This window comes from Athene noctua, chromosome 3, assembly GCF_965140245.1.
Source record: "Athene noctua chromosome 3, bAthNoc1.hap1.1, whole genome shotgun sequence".
Taxonomy (NCBI): domain Eukaryota; kingdom Metazoa; phylum Chordata; class Aves; order Strigiformes; family Strigidae; genus Athene; species Athene noctua.
Genome location: NC_134039.1, coordinates 52,096,251 through 52,115,098, shown reverse-complemented (window position 1 = coordinate 52,115,098; position 18,848 = coordinate 52,096,251). Strand labels below are relative to the sequence as shown.

Genomic DNA, 18,848 nt, shown 5'->3' with positions numbered 1-18,848 from the left:
GCTCTCCGTGCCCCGTCTGCTCCCCGGGGCGCGCACGCTGCCCCGGCCGCACCTCCGGGCGAGGGGGGCTCCGCGCTCGGCGGCTCCGAGACCCGCGGCGGCAGCCCCGGCCGGGCAGGCAGGCGGGGAGGGCCGCCGGCGGGGAGGGCTCACGCCTCGCCCCGGCGGGCGCGGGGGCCCGGTGCTGCCGGCCCGGCCCGGCCCGGCCCGGCGCTTCCCCCCTCCCGCGCTGGCTCCGTCTTGCCGGGCCGGGCGCCGCGCCCCCGCCGGCCCCGCGGAGCCGGGTTGGGCAGCCCGGGAGGCGTCTCCTCCGCAGCCCCCGCCCCCCCGCGCCGGTGCTGAAGCGGCTCGGCCGCTCCCCGGCAGCACCCCCGGGACAGCGGCGCCCCGTCGGCCCCGCAGCAGCACCCGGGCCTCCCTCCCTGTCGCCCGGCCCGGGCTCTCCCGCCGCTGCTCCGCTGCCGAGGACACCTCATGGGAAATAAATAAATTAATTACCCCAGTCACCCCCGCGGCAGGGAGAGGAGCCGGCGGCGGCTGCGGGATTAGATCCAGCCCGAGCTAGAGACCAGGTAACGTAACCTACCCGTCAGGAGGGAGGAGGAGGAGGAGGAGCAGCGAGGCCGCTGAGGTCGCCCCCGCCGGGGAGGGCTCCGGGGGGCGGAGAGGGGCTGCCGCAGTCGGGGCGCGCCGGCGTGGCCCCGGCCGGCTGCGAGAGGGCGGCTGCCCCCGCGCCGTGCGCGCCGCACTGTCAGTCGCACACACACGCACACGCACACGAGCCGCCGCCCACGCGGGGACGGACGGACGGACGGACGCTGCGAGGGGCGCAGCCGCCGCCCCCCGCGGGCGCTGCCCCCCGGTACCAAAGCAGCCCCCGCAGGGAGGCGCCGCCCGCCCCGCCCGCCCCGCCACGATCGCGCCCCGCTGCCCGGCGGGCGCCCGGCTCTGACAGCGGGGCAGGGCGGCGGGGCCGGGCCGAGGCCGCAGCTGCGGGGCGGGGGGGAAGGGGGGGAGCGGGGGGGCGCGGCGCCATCCCGCCCCCCTCCCGCTGCGCGCATCCCCGGGCGCTGCGGCACGGCACAGCCCGTCCCGAGCGGAGCCGCAGTCCGGGGCCCCCCCGCCCCGGGGGCAGCTCCGCTGGGAGATGTGGGCGGGGAGCGGCAGCGGCGGCAGCAAAGCGAGAACCGTGTTGCCGCATCTGCCGTCATCAGGAAGGGGCCTGCAGAAGCGCTGATGTCATAGCTCCGTGGTCGAGATGACCTTGGGGAGGGTGGCTCTGGATGGACCCGCAGCTGCAGCATGCCAGCTGCAGCATCAGTTGCCCTGCTCAGGGCTGCTCTGAGCCCGACAATGCTGGCATTATCATCTCCAAACATTGCCGGCTCAGTTAGTGGTTGTGTACGGAGCTCCCGGTGTGACTGGTACCAGAGCTGGGAAAATGCTCCTTCTCCATCGTTCTCTTTACACGACCTCTGCTAGAACACAGCGGACTCAAGGTCCTTGAAAGGAATGATCTGGAGAGTCTCCCTGGTGAGGGCAGTTGTCCCAAGAGAAGAGTTCTTTGTGCCCACCTACCTCTGTGTCAAGGGTTCGTGGTTGTTGAAGTGGCCCCTACAAGATGCCGGAGAAATTTTACAAGGGACCAAGAAGAATGCCCTGTTCACATTTCAGAGACCAGAGTGCCCCCTGGTACCCCTGCGAGGGCACATTACCTCTCAAGCCTGCAGGGACGGAGGACTGACATGGGTTCTCCACTGCTTTTCCAGTCAGGTGGATAGAAAAACAAGCCAAAAAAGGGTAACACAGAGACAGCTGTTTTTTTCTGATGCCAGCCTGATCTTTCAGTAAAGGAGTCTTACTGAAATTATTATTGAAAGCTGTTTTGTGAAAAAGAAAGAAACTGAAGGAAGCTGTTGCCTCATGGAGGTGTCCATTGTTGTTTCATTGGTCTCTATAATAATCACTTGTGTTTCCATAGTGACATCCATCTGTGGCTCTAAAGTTACTTATCAAATAGTAATGAAGTAGGTGCTTGCAGCTTCCATTGCAGGAATAGGGCCATAAACTTAACAGTACACCTATCGAGCCAACAAAATATTGCCTCAGCTCCATTGGGATGAATCATGATATGAAAGTCTTCAAGACAGAAGGATGTAGACATATTTAAAGGAAGCAGAAAACTGGCAAATAGTTCAATAAACGTGGTAAATGCTTTTAAGTACAAGTATTAAATATGGGAATAATATATAAGTGATTCCCTTCTTATTTTTAAAGACAGCTCTCTCCTTCCATTATTATCTGCTAACTTTGAATATCATCCTTGAGAATACATGCTGAATATCTACTCCTTCCATCTACATGGTGGAATAAATTCAGAGAAGAAATTATACTCCAGATGTTTGTATTATTTGTGCAATTTATTATAGAACTGTAACTCCATGTATCTATAAGGGCCCAGCTAGCTTAGTTTGCAACATAGTGTTTACAATGTAAGTGGTTTCAGAGCAAAGCTGCTCATCATTTTGTGTAGGCAAACAGTGGCCTGAGGTTATGATTTTCTTTTATGGCAGCAGTAAGTCATTCTGGTGAATGAAATCAACCTTATTTTATTTATATGATGGAGATGTGGAATAGCCTAAATATCAACTGTGGTCTTAATGGGAGGTCTTCGTGGATGGTGGAAAACTAAATTCCTGTGTTTTATGGATAGGAAAACTTTGGATTATGTAGTGATACAACTGATTTGAACAGGTATTTTAGACGTAAAGGGGGAGACTTTGAAATGTTACAAAGGGAAATATCAAAGAAACAAGTGTAGTTAAACATCGTGGCTCTGCAGCTGCAGTGGAGAGAGGTGGAAGTCTGTTTCAGCAATTTTCAGTGTAAATCATTAATAATATATAAAAAAGTCTCCTTCTAGCTCTTTAACCTAATTCCATCTTTCACTTCTCTGGAGTATATGCTGGATTTAAGCTCACTTAGCTCTTGCTATGGCAAAATCCTCATTCTAAAATCCAGGTTTTGTGGAGGCAGGAGATCCTTTGGGCAGCCTTAAAGGAGATGCTGTTATTTATAGACAGACAAGTTAAGGGGAAGATCACTTCTCCTTGAAACAAAAACTGATGTTTTTTAAAATGTTTTCATTTCATTACTCATCTTTCTTGGATTTGGTTTGCTATGTCATACTTCTTGTCTATATATACATACATATATATATATATATATTTCTGGCACCCATTTTTTTTCTTCATTTTAGAAAAAAGTCCTCTTTGGTATCCTTTGTTTCTTAAGCAAGTTATTTTGCCCTATTTTTACAATGACCAGGTGATTTTGTTTCCAGTAATTGGTTATTACTGGAGCCCTTCCAGTTCAAGAAAAGACTACTGCTCACCTGTTTTGGTTTGTTTTGTTTTGTTGTGTTTTTTTTTGTTTGTTTGTTTTTCTTTTCTATTGCAATATCACAGGATGATTGTGAAGTGTTGACTTTTTCTTGAGTAGATGTTTGCTTTAGCAAAGATGGTGTCTGAATATAATTTTTAATTAATTGTATCCCTTACACCATTTGCCAGAGTTACGGCTGTCCATTTTCTTATACAAGGATGAAGAAAAGAAGAATGTTCTTGGGCTATGCTAATCACCTCTGCTGTTAAATGAATTTTATGTTTCAAGGTTGGTATGATTATGAAAATGTAGTTAACTTTTGAATTTTATTTAAAAAGGCTCAGCTTATAGCCATTGATCATTAATAGAGAACGTCAGCAGTTTCTGTGTCTGTTCATGTAATATACATGGCTTAATGTTTGCAGAGTACCAAGGAGGAGCTTAGATGGGAAAATATAACTTCATTGACCAACTGGTTAATGTGTCAAATGAAAGTAAGAAACAGTCTGTGTCTCCCCCATATGCATCTCAGTCCAAACCTGCATTCCTTGACTTGCATGTATTTCTGAGCTGTTGTGCCAACTTTCATAATTTTATTGTGACTCTTGGAACATTTGAAGAAAAGTTTGCTGTATTCAAAGAAAACTATTTGGGCTATAGGAGTAATGAGATAATACTCCATGATGTGAGGAATAGAGGATGTTGGATAAGCTGACTGGGGAGCTCTATTTGGCTTACAATCTATCATTTCCAGTATTTCTTATAGCTCTTGGTCTTATAGTCAAGCAATCAAAATAATATTAAGCTTTTATTGAAGAGCAGATGTCTAACTAACCTGGTCATGGTGGCTGACAAACTATAAAGAGTCTCAGTTTGTTTTTTTTCCGTGCAATCTCAAGATTTTTAATTCATAATATTTGTGTCTGGTAGTGGTGATGGTGGGGATTCATCATCATCATCTTGTTGTTTTGTTGATTGTATTTCTAATTTTATTTTATTTTATGCAGTGTCTTGGAGCAGTTACTTTATTTGTTATCTTCAAGGTCAAGTGCCCAGTTACATGCTAACATTTTTTTGTGTTTGGAACACAGTGCTTTCCTGTCTCGTGACACTTACTGAAATATGTAATCAGAGATGTGCATTAAGAGCATTTGCTGGTAATATTGAATAAGCATTTCCAAAAGGATACTAACGTAACTAAGGCAATTAAAAAAGTTCCCAAAAATGAAGGAGAAAATTATGGAAAAGTATGGGGCCTTAGCATGATATACTCTTTTCCTTTGTGGCTGTAAGACTTAAGTTATTAATGTTACTTCACAAAATTAGGAAGCACTAGATAACAAACTTAAGCCTGATTTTTTTAAAATTTTTTAAAAAATTTTTGTTTAATTAGCTGTTGATTCATTTTCTTTTAACTTGGTGTCATGATTATTGAATGTATTTCAGTTTCACCCGAAGAGAAAGCAGTGCTCTGAATAATAGTATGAATCGTATAGAAATGGCTAGTAACTGTAGACTGTAGGAACTCTTGTTCCTACAGTCAGCTATTGACAAAACTGTGGAAATCCCCAACATTATAGAAGGTGTAATATTTCAGAATAGATGGATTCAACATTCTTTTCAGAGGGTTACTATGAAATACAGTGACAGCATCTGATTTTAATAGTTAAAGCATAATACTCCATGAACTGCATTTGCCCAAAGGTGCAGGATTGTTTAAACAGTGTTTGCTTTCTCCCAGACTGAATACTTGTACCCCCCAAAATAAGATTTTTTTTAGTTGTTTTGACAGCAGGCTTCGTAGTTATTTCGCTTTTGTCTCTCTAAGTTTTTCCAGTAGAGGACTCAGCTGTAGGGGATGATCAAGGTGCTGTGGGAACATTCAGAAAGCATGTTGCACAGAAGACAAGAACACCTCCTGTATTTTGTGGCTTTTCTTATCTTTATGTATTTTTAAAAGTTCTGACCTTTTAGAATAGCTCATCTTCCCACACCTGCTGGCAGACTCCTGCTGCAGCTTCAGGCATGACCACTGTGTAGTGCCCTCCCATCATAGGGCCTCAGTGACAACAAACTGTTGGCAGCACTCCCAAGTTTGGCACTTAGGGACAGCACATATGACAAAGAGTTGTAATGGTGTTTGAAATGTGTTTGGCATCAAAGAACTTCAGCCATTTGTTGTCACTATGGTGGCGGTAATGACAATAGAATGATGTATGTTGCTTTTTGCGTGTGTTCCGTGCAATAGTAATTAGTAAAATCAGTCACAAAACAACACTACATCATGCCAAAAGATAGAAATTATTTTTTTCTTATAGAAATAGATTAATTAAGATTTTAGCATTAATTCTTGTCAGTCATCACTTAGACATTTTTGCAGTCTATGGTACAAGCAAAAAGGAGACAAAAAAAGATGAAAACTCAGTTTCTCTTGTATTAGTTTCAAACTCATAGTGTCAACTTCAGATTTGTACTTCTCAGGGCTTGTTTTCTGAATTCATGAAATAGTGAGAAAAAAACCCATATTTTACAATACTAAAAATGTGAAGAAACAAATAAAAAAGAAGTTACCTTTTCTGTGCTGACAAAAATGTCAAAAGCATACATGCAACGTGCTTGATTTTTTTTAAACAATATCAGTTCCTACCATAATATATTTGACTAGTATTGCAGATAGAGAAACGTGCTCACTTTCAGCATAAGCTTTTGAAATCAATTGTATTAGCGTGGGGTTTTTAGCATTATAAATGAAGTGCTTTGTGACTTTTTTTTTTTTTTTTTAAATCTCTAGGATAATAATATAAATACTTGGTGGTGAGTGTTTGAATTTTTAAAGTGACATAGGACTGTGTTCAAACTACCAACTACAACAGCTTGGTTTCTGAGAGCTGCTTTTCTCTGCTGACCTTATTGAGAGATGGAAATTGGAAACCTTAAAATGTAGGACAGACATCTCAACCGTTTGCCATGCCATTGAATTAAAATGCCACAGGAGTTGTGATTACTAAATTGAGCTCCTATAGTTTGCATTCTTAATATGGCCCTCAGGGCAGGTTCAAAAAAGAAAGAAAAAAGAACAACTTAATGATGCAAATAAACTACCCATGGGAATGTAAGTGCCTGATTTCTTAACAATTGGAATTTTACATGTTAAATTCCTTGACAATTCTGCCTTTGCTGAGTACCTTTCCACTGAACAAATCTTTCTAGAAGTTAACTGCTTTTTTGCCAGGAATGGATTTGGGTCTGAAACTGGATACTGGACCCTGTGTTCTCAACAATGTCTCCTGATGATGTTAGAAATGGAAACTGGTGAGCTGTAAACTGCAGACTGGAACTGAAAACTGCTTTCAGAGGCAGAAAAAATGTGCCTGGGACTGGCAGAGGAAGGCGTGCATCTGGGAGCAGGTGGAGAGAACAGAATACACTGTGGAGGGAAATTGGTGCTGGAAGCTGAAGAAGGCAATGGGCCTATCATCCTATTACTCAACCCTTTTTAAGATGTACATCTTTATAATAATTTGTACATAGTGTTAAACTAAAGGCTTCCTTTGTGCCCTGAGGAATTTATAGGATCTCTGCTCATTGTATCACACAGGGGTCCTAACTTGCTATCTTCTGTTAGGCAGCCTCTTTCCCTTCTTCTCAACAACACTACAAAAGGTGAATCAGGGGACTCTCAATAGCCCATGTTTAGAAGCCACAACACCAAATTTTATCAAGAAGTGAAAAATGCTTGTGTATTTTGAGGCCTCTGGCTTGTAGATTTAAGGTAAATGGGTAGAAAATAATATGCCATAATAGCCTATATTTACAAAGCATGAAATATGCATTGCATTTGTGAAGAATAAGAAAAAAGAAGATACTGTTTTCTTGTTCTTGTGCAGAAATAATTATGTTGGCTAGAGGCATAAGGTAGTTTTTCTTCTCATGTTTTCCTGATGTAGTTATCCAAACATATGTTTTGATGTAGTTACGCTGGATAAGAGTCCTTTATTTCGATTTAGCTTATTTCCTCATTCATACATAACACTAGAGCATTATGAGAGCTGTGCATGGCCTATTTTAACTATATTATAATAATGAAAGAGGTTTATAAGCAAAGCAAATGAATATAAGGGCCAAACTCATATGAGGTATAGAAATCCAGGAAGAGCATTTAAAAGTGAGACCTAAAAACACTGTGGTGTTTTCGCTCAGTCAAAGTATATGTGAGTGTTGCTTGACTGGCATTTCCTCTGTTTCTGTGACTCCAGGTTCAAATCTGATCTCCCTTCTTCTTGTGCAGTTCCATTGGGTTAAAAGGGTTTACCGATGGGTTACACCCAGTAGTGGCTGAAGAGGCTCTTTTGACTGCTTCTTAAAATTCAGTTAGTTAGTCTTTTGGATCACATGCTTTGACTTGCCTGATTGGTTTAAATGGAAATAATTTCTCATAATGATTACCAAAATGATTTCTCTGTTTCCAGACAAATACTTTCATGTGTCCATCTTCTCTGTCCTTCTCTTCCTCTTCTTCTTTCTTTGAAGCATTTTCCTTCTTCCTATTTATTAGAATAAAAAAAAACCCCACAAGGTAAAAAGACCAAGTTACTCTTCTGCTCTGCTCATTCTACCAGCATACTGGGTTTTCCACACTAAAACTGGAAACTGTCAGAGACATGCTCACTTGCAGGACAGCTTTTATATGGCATAGATGATGCTTCTCCATAGTAACCAGTATTTATGTGTTTTTAATGCTATTTTTTATCTTTAGAGTTACAAATGTTTACATTCTTTACATTTCTGTTTTTTTTAATTATGGTTTTCAGGTGTTATGATTAGGGTAAAGAAAAAATGTAGCCTCAGAAAAATGACAAATGGTGAAGATGAAAAGAGTAGAAGGGAAAGAGACATTGACCTGAGGAGATATTATTTTGAGGAATTTCACAGAGGCAAATACCTTCAAGCTAGCAGAAGTGGAATAATGTGTCAATGTATCATTCCTCAGAGGCCAGTGTTGGGACCAGTGCTGTTTAACATCTTTTTTGGTGATACAGACAATGGGATTGAGTGCACCCTCAGCAAGTTTGCCAATGACACCAAGTTGTGTGGTGCGGTCAACATGCTGGAGGGAAGGGATGCCATCCAGAGGGACCTTGACAGGTTTGAGAGCATGAAGTTCAGCAAGGCCAAGTGCAAGGTCCTGTATATGGATCGAGGCAATCCCAAGCACAAATACAGCCCTGCGGAGAAGGACCTGGGAGTGTTGGTGGATAGAAAACTGGCTATGGGCCAGCCCAGAAAACCAACCGTCTCTCAGGCTGTGTCAAGAGAAGTGTGGCTAGCAGGTTGAGGGAGATGATTCTCCCCTTCTACTCTGCTCTTGTGAGACCCCACCTGCAGTGCTGTGTCCAGCTCTGGGGCCCCCAACACAAGAAGGACATGGACCTGCTTCAGTGGGTCCAGAGGAGGCCACAAAGGTGATCAGGGGGCTGGAGCACCTCCCTTATGAGGACAGGATGAGAGAGTTGTGGTTGTTTAGCTTCAAGAAGAAAAGACTCTGGAGAGACCTTGTAGTGGCCTTTCAGTACTTAAAGGGGACCTACAGGAGAGATGGGGAGGGACTCTTTATCAGGGAGTGTAGTGATAAGACCAGGGGCAATGGTTTTAAACTGAAGGAGGGTAGATTTAGATTAGATATAAGGAAGAAATTATTTACTGTGAGGGTGATTAGGCACTGGAGAAGGTTGCCCAGAGAGGTGATGGATGGGACTTTGAGCAACCTGTTCTAGTGGAGGTATCCCTGCTCATGGCAGGGGGGTTGACCCTAGATGATCTTTAAGGTCCTTTCCAATCCAAACGATTGATATGATTCTGTGATTCTGTGATTTTTCAGTCAGAGTGGGTTTTAGTTGTCTTCAGAGTTTTTTTCTTTTTTCTTTTTGAGAAAGGAGTAGTGAGAATGTTGACTTGCTTTTATTATTTCTGTGTGCTAATTGTAGGCCATAGGAAGGTTTTTGTTGTTGATGAATAGTTGTGTTGTCTGATCACCAAATGGTGTGCTGTTGTGTATACCAGTAGATCCATCAAACAAGATGTTAATTAAAAGATTAATATGAAATATTATATAAAAAATTAACAATCAATTGAACAATACAATTCTCAAACATTAATATTGCAACCTTGAAAATAAAAGGTGAGTGTTGAGTTTTATAGTCATTGTTTAGCCTGGTGTTTGAGAATATCCTGACATCCAGAAGTACCTTGCAAATAATGAAAAACACATTCAAAACCGTTACATACAACAAAGTAAAATTAAATGAAGGCTAAAAATACCATTTAGATTTACTTGAGTAATGATGGCCTGTGACCTCAGTAGGGGCCAAAATGGACTCTGCAGTATGGATTTGTTCAGGTGCGTTAGCAGTGTATGGGCAAGAGGGAGATCATTCCTCACTTACAGCTTGTACAGCACCAGAAAGCCCCATGCCAGCCTGCAGTCCGCTAGCACATTCCTGTGCGTGTTTGTTAAGTTGATCTGCACATGCGCAGGCGACTCCCTCTCACATGTGCTGTGAAACAGGAGCTCTGACATGTGAAATGAAATATGTCATGTGTACGTGGCTGTGTCCAGTAGCACCCAAATGCCTACAGGAGTGTTGATGTAGCTGATGGTTTCCACCTCAGAATTATTTTTTTGATTAAAATATAATACTGGCTTCCACCCTTATGCTAAATACTAAAGCTGATTGTTTTATGCAATCTGGAAAATACAGTCATACTGTGAACACAGTGTAATAGGATACAAAAGCCTGTCTTTTCCACGACTGAAATAGGTTCTTCTTCTGAATGTGATAGCATAGAAAGGTATTAATGAAACAAGATGTTCTTGCCTAGGTAATCGACTAGCACTTCTGGATATACTTTAGCATTGCTGAAATATCATATATCTAAAATGATGACTTAAATCTTGTTGTTCTCAATGCAAATGCATTTTAACTATGAGGCCATGATATTATTTTTCCTGTAGCTATTTCCTGAAAAATTAGCAAAGCTATTGTAGTTGCCATGTTCAAACTTGCTTTAAATTTGCTATGCCTAAATTGCTAGTGTAATAGAATAGGATTCCTACAGAATACTGAATGATATGTTATACTGAGGATCCAGAATATGCTTTTAACCTTAGTAAGGTAGTTACAAATTTTTTAATTAAAAAAAAACCCAAAACCCACAACAGTTTTCATATGCAGCACAGTAGTCTTGTGAAACCTAAATTATCCACCTAAATTAGTATCTTTAATTTCAGTGTTACTGGGTCCTGGGTAAGGAGCTTGTTATCTCTTAATAACAGAAGCTTAAATCTTACTTTTAAATCAATCCTCTCTTCTAAGTAACACTCTTACAGGATGAAATCAGAAGTTATAAATGTATGCTGAACAGCCTATAAGTACTTTGAACAGCAGTTACAGTTGTTTTATAAGCAGAGAATCTTGCATTCTGGTGTAGTCTCAAGGAAGCTTCATATTATGGCAACTGAATATACCTAAGTGAGTAGATAGTCTTCTAGTAGAAATAATTTTATATATATATATATATATATATATATATACAAATACACAAGGTGATACAAAAATAGGAAGAAATATGCAACATGCTGCATACTAGGAGATGAAGTGGGGAAATGAAGAAAGCACTCGAAGAAGGAGTGCGGGTATATAGGTTAGATGTTTCAGGAAGTTTTAGTGTGGCAGTATGGTATTTACAGACTGTATTGATCTGCCATGAGTACCATATATACATGTGGATGTATTTTCCATATGATCCTTTTGTCTCTTTTGGAATACTTCTATGACCAGGTTCATAGAAGGTGTAGTGGATACTGATGAATAAAAAGAGTGTTTCATACAAGGAGAAGAGTGTGAAAGAAAGCATGGGACTGAAGGAGGGGAACCTGCATGTTGGCGGTACAGGAGTGTGAGGGGATGTAGAATCTGGACCTAGTAAGAAAACAAAGAGATTGAATTCTTGGAGAAGACATTTCACTGCCATTGCTTTGACTTAGCACGTGAACTGTCAGAACCAAATGGTTGATTCTTTAGTCAGCATTTAATAGCAAATTTAGGCCCCTAAAGAATGAAGGACTCCTGTAATCAAGGAATTTTTAACTTATCCAACCAAAGCAGAAGAGGTTCTGTTTTCCAGTGCCAAGTGGCTAAGGTTGTTGGCTTCATATCTATTCTTGCTGTTCTAAAAGGGAGTTTGAACTGTTTGGTCAATCCCTGCTGGGTTCATTAACTTTGTGTGTTTGTTTCTGTTACCCCATTGAGAAGGGAATGGCTTGTATTTGTGTTCCTAAAAGACTGGACCTGAATTATTTAACCAAACCCCACTGAGCATGGAACTTTTTGTAACTGGTTGAAGCCATGCTCCCAGGGTCATTTTCATCTGCTCCTCTGACCTTGCCAGAGGGAATCCGTGTTTATTTCTTCATTTGGTAGAACTGTTTATCTGGGCCCTACTGAGGATAGATACGGGCTGCCTACTTTCTGCTGCAAATGGGAACCACAAGAGACTATCGCTTGAAAAGAGAGAAGAGCTTATGTAAGACAGTTTTTGATTTTTTTTTTTTTCTCCCCCTTCAGAGAATTGGTAATTTCTTGTCTTGGAGGGTGTTGCAGTGATTCTTCAAGCAATGGTAGGAAGGCTGGTGGTAGCAGTGAGAAGATGCAAGGTCTTGAAGATAGAGAAAGAAGGAAAAGTACATTGTATAAGCTATCAGGCTGCTGGGCTTTAATTCTCAGGCAGTCCAGCAATGAACTGACTCATTTTCTGCCCTGTTTTTGAGGAAAGTCTTAGTAGCATGAACTACCTAAAAAACCTCTGTGTCTCAAAGTGGGGGGAATCCAGAGTATTGTTGGAGCACTGTCTTTAATTTCAGTCCTAAATTGCAGCAGCATAAGTGTTAGAGCAGAGTGAACAGTTCTGTTGGGGCTCATGGGCTGACTTTTGAGAGGTGGTTTGTGCTAGTGTTAGGATGACCATCTGTAAAAACATCACACGTGCACAAAATAGCTGCTGTAGAGTTTCAGTGAACCTGTACATTGATCTGAATCTTTTACCTGTGGTAGCTAGAAGTGTTGTATTTATCTCAGGTCGACACACTCAGGGTGGCTTAAAGAAGCTGATCAGTCCAGAGAGCAGAAAAGTGAGCTGTAAGGGAAAGGTGCTGGCCATTGCGGTATTCAGACCAGCTGGGAGTTGCACAAAATTTATCTATCTCCTGAGAAGCCTCAGTTGGCAGGATTTGTGTGGATTTCTGCCCATAAAAATAAACCTGCTTTACCCTGGTAGAAGCTACAGCCAAGAGTTGATCCCTCAGGGGTGAAAGCTTCTGCCAGCACAGCTGCCCCTCTAGGCAAAATAGAAAGATATGCTACACCCTTTAATCACTATAGGTTATATCTCCTTCTTGTCTTGAAATAAAATTACTTCATCAATTGCTGGATATTTTTATCATTGTGCTTATTTTTTACAGTAATATATATCCAAGTACAACTGTCATGTTCCAACTATAATGTATACCTGCATTTATTGCTTACTTGTTTTAAATACCTCCTTTAATCATTGTCCAAATCTGGCTGAAAAGCTGAGTGTACCTCCAACAAATATAAAATGCTTAGCAATTATGTATCTATACATAAATCATAAACTTTTGAGCTGGAGACCATCTTGTATTTTCTTGCAGGCTGGAAACAAATGGTTTTTGCTTAACATAATAATTATGCAGCTACAGAGATTTGCTAAGTTGAAGCTAAGAATTACAGGCTTTCACAAGATGTATACCACTGAAAATTAAGATGCCAGTAAAGGCAGTAGTACCACTCCATTCAAGCTCATTTTCCTTTTCGCTTATATTTTTCAATGTCCTCATAGCATCTTCTCCTCTCTGAAGAACATCCTTTATTTTCTAATACTCAGTAAGTCTCATGTTCCACTGAATTAGGCATACATATGTTATCTGATCTGACTAGAAAAAGATATTTTGCTACTCTAAAAAACACTGTTGCCCACAAATAATTTATGAAAGACAAAGGAAGTGATTTTTTTTTTTAAGAATCTAAAGTGATCTGAGTAAAACAGAAAAATTGCAAGCACATATTAGTGACAAATATTTTTTTTTTCATAAGCTACTGCAGTGTTTTAAAAAAGTAAGAATAGTAGTAGCCAAGTTTATACTTCTTTATGTAAGGCATTAGGTGATATTCAAATAATCACAGTTTAACTCTGACCTGATAGAGTAGCCTTAAAAATAATTTTGAAGCTATTGTGTTCTTCTATTTTGTGTATGATTATCTATATATTCATATAGATATATTTAAATACAAGATAGTGAGGATGACTGAAAGGAAATCAAGGTACCAGGGGAAACATTAAATATCAGTCTCGTGGTGAACAAGCCTTAAGTCAGTTATGCAATAGTTTTTCCTTACCCTGGACTTTGTACACTGGTATGGTTTTGAGTTACTAGAGCTGTTAGGACAAGGGGGATGAGGCTGCCAGCCTTTGAGGTTGGGGGATTAGAGAGGAAGAGTGGAGGGAGGGCAGAGAGCATTCCTGCGGAGCAGGCTGAAACAGCGGTCACCATTGGGGAGGGCTGGCAGACTAAGGGGCTGGCTGGCGAAGCATGTGTTTTCTCGAGTGCCATTGCAGTGAGCGCTGAAGTACAGGTGGTGGAAAGGATCCTACTATTTCTAATTAGCCCTGTGTGTTTGCAGTTTGAGCACAGGCAGTTTTTAACCAACCAGCATGTCTGGCTCATTCTGATGGGTTGTGTAAAGAGGAGAGAGTTACTGCCATTTTGGAGACATGTGGAAAATCTGTTTCACATTGCCAAGGTACAGCAGGTCTGTCCCTGCTGTTGTCCATCATGGTTCCTTATGGTCTTCTCCATTCAATCCTCACTTCCTTGACGCTAACCACTGTAAAAGAGTGCTTACAGGAGAATCAGGCAAGAACCATACCAAAAGGCTGCGTGTTGGGCAATGTGATGTGCAACATACCTTCCAGATTTGCATTTTCTTCATACCTAACACACTCAGACTTGTGCACTGTCACACCCTATGGCATAACTTATTACTCAAGCTCTTGTGTATCTGCAGTTATCTAAGCCAACGAAACTTCAGGCCTGAAATTCTCAGAGAAGATTTTTAAGTTAATATTACCTTTTTTTTTTTTTTTTTTTTTCCTCCTGCAAATTGATCTATTGTGAAATTCTTGAGCTTATTCAAAAAGTGTTGGCAGTATCTCTGTCAAACACTGTTTTTCTGGTCAGTTGTGAGCAGTGCCCGATGAATATTCTGTATATGCATCGTCAGAGACAGCCCTAGCTATTTTGTTGCCTTGAGTAAAATATATCCTACTGCCTCTACTCCAGCATTTGCAAGAAATAGTATTTAATACCATGCGTTTTTATAGAATTTTAGAATGCCACATATTCGGCTATTATGAAATACACTGTCACACAATTTCAGAAAAATATGAGACAAAGTATTTTAGCATTCTAAAAATTAATGTCTTATTAGCAATTTAATCAGTGCAGTCACAAATTTGCTCTAAAAACGCTGCCTCTCCAATTCTGCAGCTCTGGGCAACTGTCCAGTCTTTACATAAGGAAAGCTGTCCTCCCTGTTGTTTTGCAAGACGCTGAACAGTTTCAAGTTTTAATTGGATTGTTTATGCAATGACTTAGTTGAATAAATTGTGAATTAAAATTGCATGTATGAAATTAATCACTTATTTTTGTCTCAGAAGACAGAGATTTGCTATGTAAGACTTGGCTTGAAGATTTACTTTCAAAAAGGATTGTACTCGTTGTCTGTGGTATATACATAAAGCATGAGATAGTTTATCTGCACCTTCCATAAATTTTCTTCTATGCGTCCACAATAGCCACAAAAGTGTTCTTAATGCAACATTCCCAAGTTGCACATTTTACAAACACAGCAACAAAATTTGGGCATTGCAGCACACGCTTTTCAGAGACTCATTACTCAGCCAAACAACGTATTTTTCTCAGCAACACAGAAAAGATTGCAAAATCTCAGATTTCAACACTATACTGTTAAGCTGTGGATCTATTTCAAAGAAGATGGAAGCAACATTTTTAGAATCTAGAACACATATTTTTCACTTTCTTAGTTGGTAAGAGTTAAATAAACAAAGAGGAAAACCCTCCTCCTACCTACTCCAAAATACTTAAGATTTAAAAACATTGGACTGGAAGAAGGAACTGTGTTCCCTGCAATACAAGAAACTGTATTATGAACATATAGTGCTGGGTTCATCCAAATGCAGAGTTCAGTAGCATACATATCTATAAGTGAGCAACTTATCTAGATTCACTTTATATAATGGAGAGATATAAGCACTTGCAGGCCACATATCATTTCATCATAGCTTAGATGTCTAAAACAGGTCAGTGAGAGATGTCCCAGAAGTTCATTTCTGCCCATTGACTCTAAGTGGAATCTAGATATCCAGGGCACATGCAGGTGTCAGCACTGTTGATGTCTAAACATGGTTGTGATGAATCCCTCCCTTAAATCAGAAAAGGTTACAAATTGTGTGTAGGCCAAAGAATATCTTGCAGAGCTTTATTACAACTTAAATCTTCCCTAAAATGTGGAAAGCTGAAAGTATATACTAATAGGAGAAACAGGAGCAGTGGAGATTGTCACACAGTATCTGAGGTTTTACAGGGGATTAGACCAAAAAAGAAAAAATTCACACCAACAGAAAACAGTGATCAAACCTCCATTGTTAGAACAATCTGCTATATGGCTTTAAGTACTAATGTCACTGCTAACATAAAGCATTCTTTCAAGAAAACCAACACCCTTGGATTGTGACTGAAGGTAGAATTAACAATCTCACTTGGCTCTGTATGAAAGAGATTTTTTTTTTTAAGTGTCTATTAATAAACAGATGTTGTACTGAAACAGATGTTAGTGAACAGCAAACCTGAGGTGAAGTTCAGATCAGCATCCACGCTAAATGGTTATGGTGAGCTTCAATTTTAGCGGTCTAAGCTCATGATCCTGAAAGAAAACCTCGTCCTCTTTCTGGTGTCTGGCTCTTTTCCAGGAAGGAATGGTTAAATTTAGTAAGCATGTGCCTACATGTGCGTGGGCACCAAGGTGCAGTAAAGCAACTACATCTAGGCACCTATCTCAGGGGAGCTCTCCAGTATTATATTTTAAAAAAACACTGCCATTATTATTTACAAAACACACTGCCAGGTTAGTCTCATATGGTGAATTGAGTAATAGCCCTCTTGGTATCTATACATTTTTATAGACAACGGTCCAAGACAGCATTAGCTTTTATTTTTGTTAAGTTCAAGCTGACAGTGAACTGCAGGCCAACTGCCTGCCACTGGTGTGCCAATTAGCTCTGTCACTCACAAGCGCACTTTAGCATTAGCTCTGACCTACCTCATGCTCAATTCCCTGAATTTAGACGATCAGTCTTGGCGTAGGCACAGATTTAAACCCTTCTGTTTGGTCTCTGAAGTGGATGGACAAAAGGCAACTATGGTCCGCCACTGTGATGCTCAGCTGGTGCTGTGCCGTGTTCGCTCCTGTTGACCATGCAGTCAGCGTCCCTAGAGGACAGCTGTGGTCTCACCTTCTAGGGACATTGCAGTGGTACTTGCTGTTAATCCCTCTTTCTGTGGCTGCTTTTGGTGGATGCAGAAATCTTGAGGCCAGAGGTGATTTTCTCTTCCCCTGCCCGAGGCGGGATGGGGATCCTGTGGAAGGAAGGGCCTGCAACCGAAGGGCACGGCAGGGGGGAGCAGCTTTGCTGACACAAGTGAGAAGCTGTACCTGGGACTAAACACAAGTTGTCAAAATCTAACAGAGGGTGTCCAGCATGAACAATACCTTGCTTCCTATTTCTCTCCAATAATAGGAAACGCGGTATTGTTGTCACTGCAGAGTCTCCGTCAGAGTTCAGCAACCCATGTTTACTTCCTTTTTTATCTTCTTCTTATGTACTTGTGTCAGCAAACATGCTCCCTTCCTGCCGTTGTCTTCAGTGCTGAGGCAAATGCCCCTTACAAATAGTCCTCCCCACAGTTAGGCATTAGAGGCTTACCTATCACTGCCACATATTATCTTCAGTATATTTCATCCTTCCTAAAGGAACCATTTCAGAGTCAAATTAAAGTTTTAGACAGTACAGAGATCAATTAAATGATAATATTTTCTCATGATTAGGCTGGTCTTTTCCTTTAAGCAATTGTCACATTGGGTGTGCTTCCAGCAGTTCTAGAACTCATCTCACTTTTCATGGGAGATTTCCACAGGTCTTAGAAATACAGATCATCATTAGTATCATTCCTTTCAGATAAATTAAGAAATTCATTCAGAGAATTTCTTCTTTCCCTGTGAATATTCAAAGTGGTGGGCAGTGAAAGTAACAGCAGTTTGCTCATAAAATCTATCCCGTAGACTGCCTGAAATTCCCAAACAAAGCACTTCTAAGAGCTTTGAGGCTTTAATATCAGTTGCACAGTGAATATATAGAACAAGAAAAGATTTCCTTTTTTTTTTCACTTGGGTCAGAATGTTTTTTCTGTTTTATTTGGCTATGCAGTTTCGTTCCTTCCAGCATTTATTAGGTCAAGGCAAGTATGGTGTGTGAGACTGATGAAAAATAACAATTGTAAGAACACATACACCTTTTTATTTGCTTCTTCAACAGAATAGTTAAGGTCATTTTTGCAATTAAAATATAAAGGGTTTTGATGCAAACTTGTAAAAACATTTTTCTCAGAATTCCTGAGTGAAGTTATGATCTGGTCTATCTTAACTTGCCTTTTAGATATGCAGTTACTTTATCATTGGTATTGCAGATAATTCAATTTTTTTCCTATTAAAAAATGGTGAGGTTTTTTTTAAATTTAAGAAGTAATGGAAAATATTTTTTTGAACTTTGAAGCAAATTCTGCATTATCTCCAGCAAAATACAGCTTTTTAAATAATGTAGTGTCTAGCATTACTTATTAATACAAAGAAAATTCTAATTACTCCATAAAGCCTAATGTGGTATTTTACTATGCCTGTTAATGAAGCAGTCTAAAAATATCTAAGTTAATTGCATATTTACTGTTAATTGCTGGACAATTTTGTTCAAATGAGAAAAAAAAATAGACTTTTGCAACACAGTATCTGCATTGAGTGCCTCCAGTTTTGCTTTTAAGCTTCTGCTGATGATCTTTATAGAATTTTTATTACATTTTTACTTTGCTGAATAAAATCATGTTAATGCTGATCTTAGCTCACAATATGTTTTAAAAAGCAGGTTCACACCCAGCATCTCAGTACTTGCTGAACTCCTGTAGCATTAGGCACAAACTATGTTCAGGTGTCCCCAGATATTATCACCTATTTTAAAGGCTATAGCATCTAAATAAACTT

At 40.8% G+C, this 18,848-nt stretch overlaps 1 protein-coding gene across 2 annotated transcripts in view; it reads left to right on the top strand.

Annotated features, from left to right (window-relative positions):
* The first annotated feature begins 228 nt into the window (after positions 1-228).
* The window catches only part of SLC16A7 (solute carrier family 16 member 7), an 86,587-nt gene continuing 67,967 nt past the window's right edge, over positions 229-18,848 (top strand). The window contains exons 1-2 of one of the 2 annotated variants that reach the window (XM_074902982.1): positions 229-572; positions 3,573-3,672. The gene's annotated coding sequence lies outside the window, so the exon portion shown is untranslated. The remainder of the gene's footprint in view (positions 573-3,572; positions 3,673-18,848) is intronic. The other variant, XM_074902981.1, reaches the window with a different exon arrangement.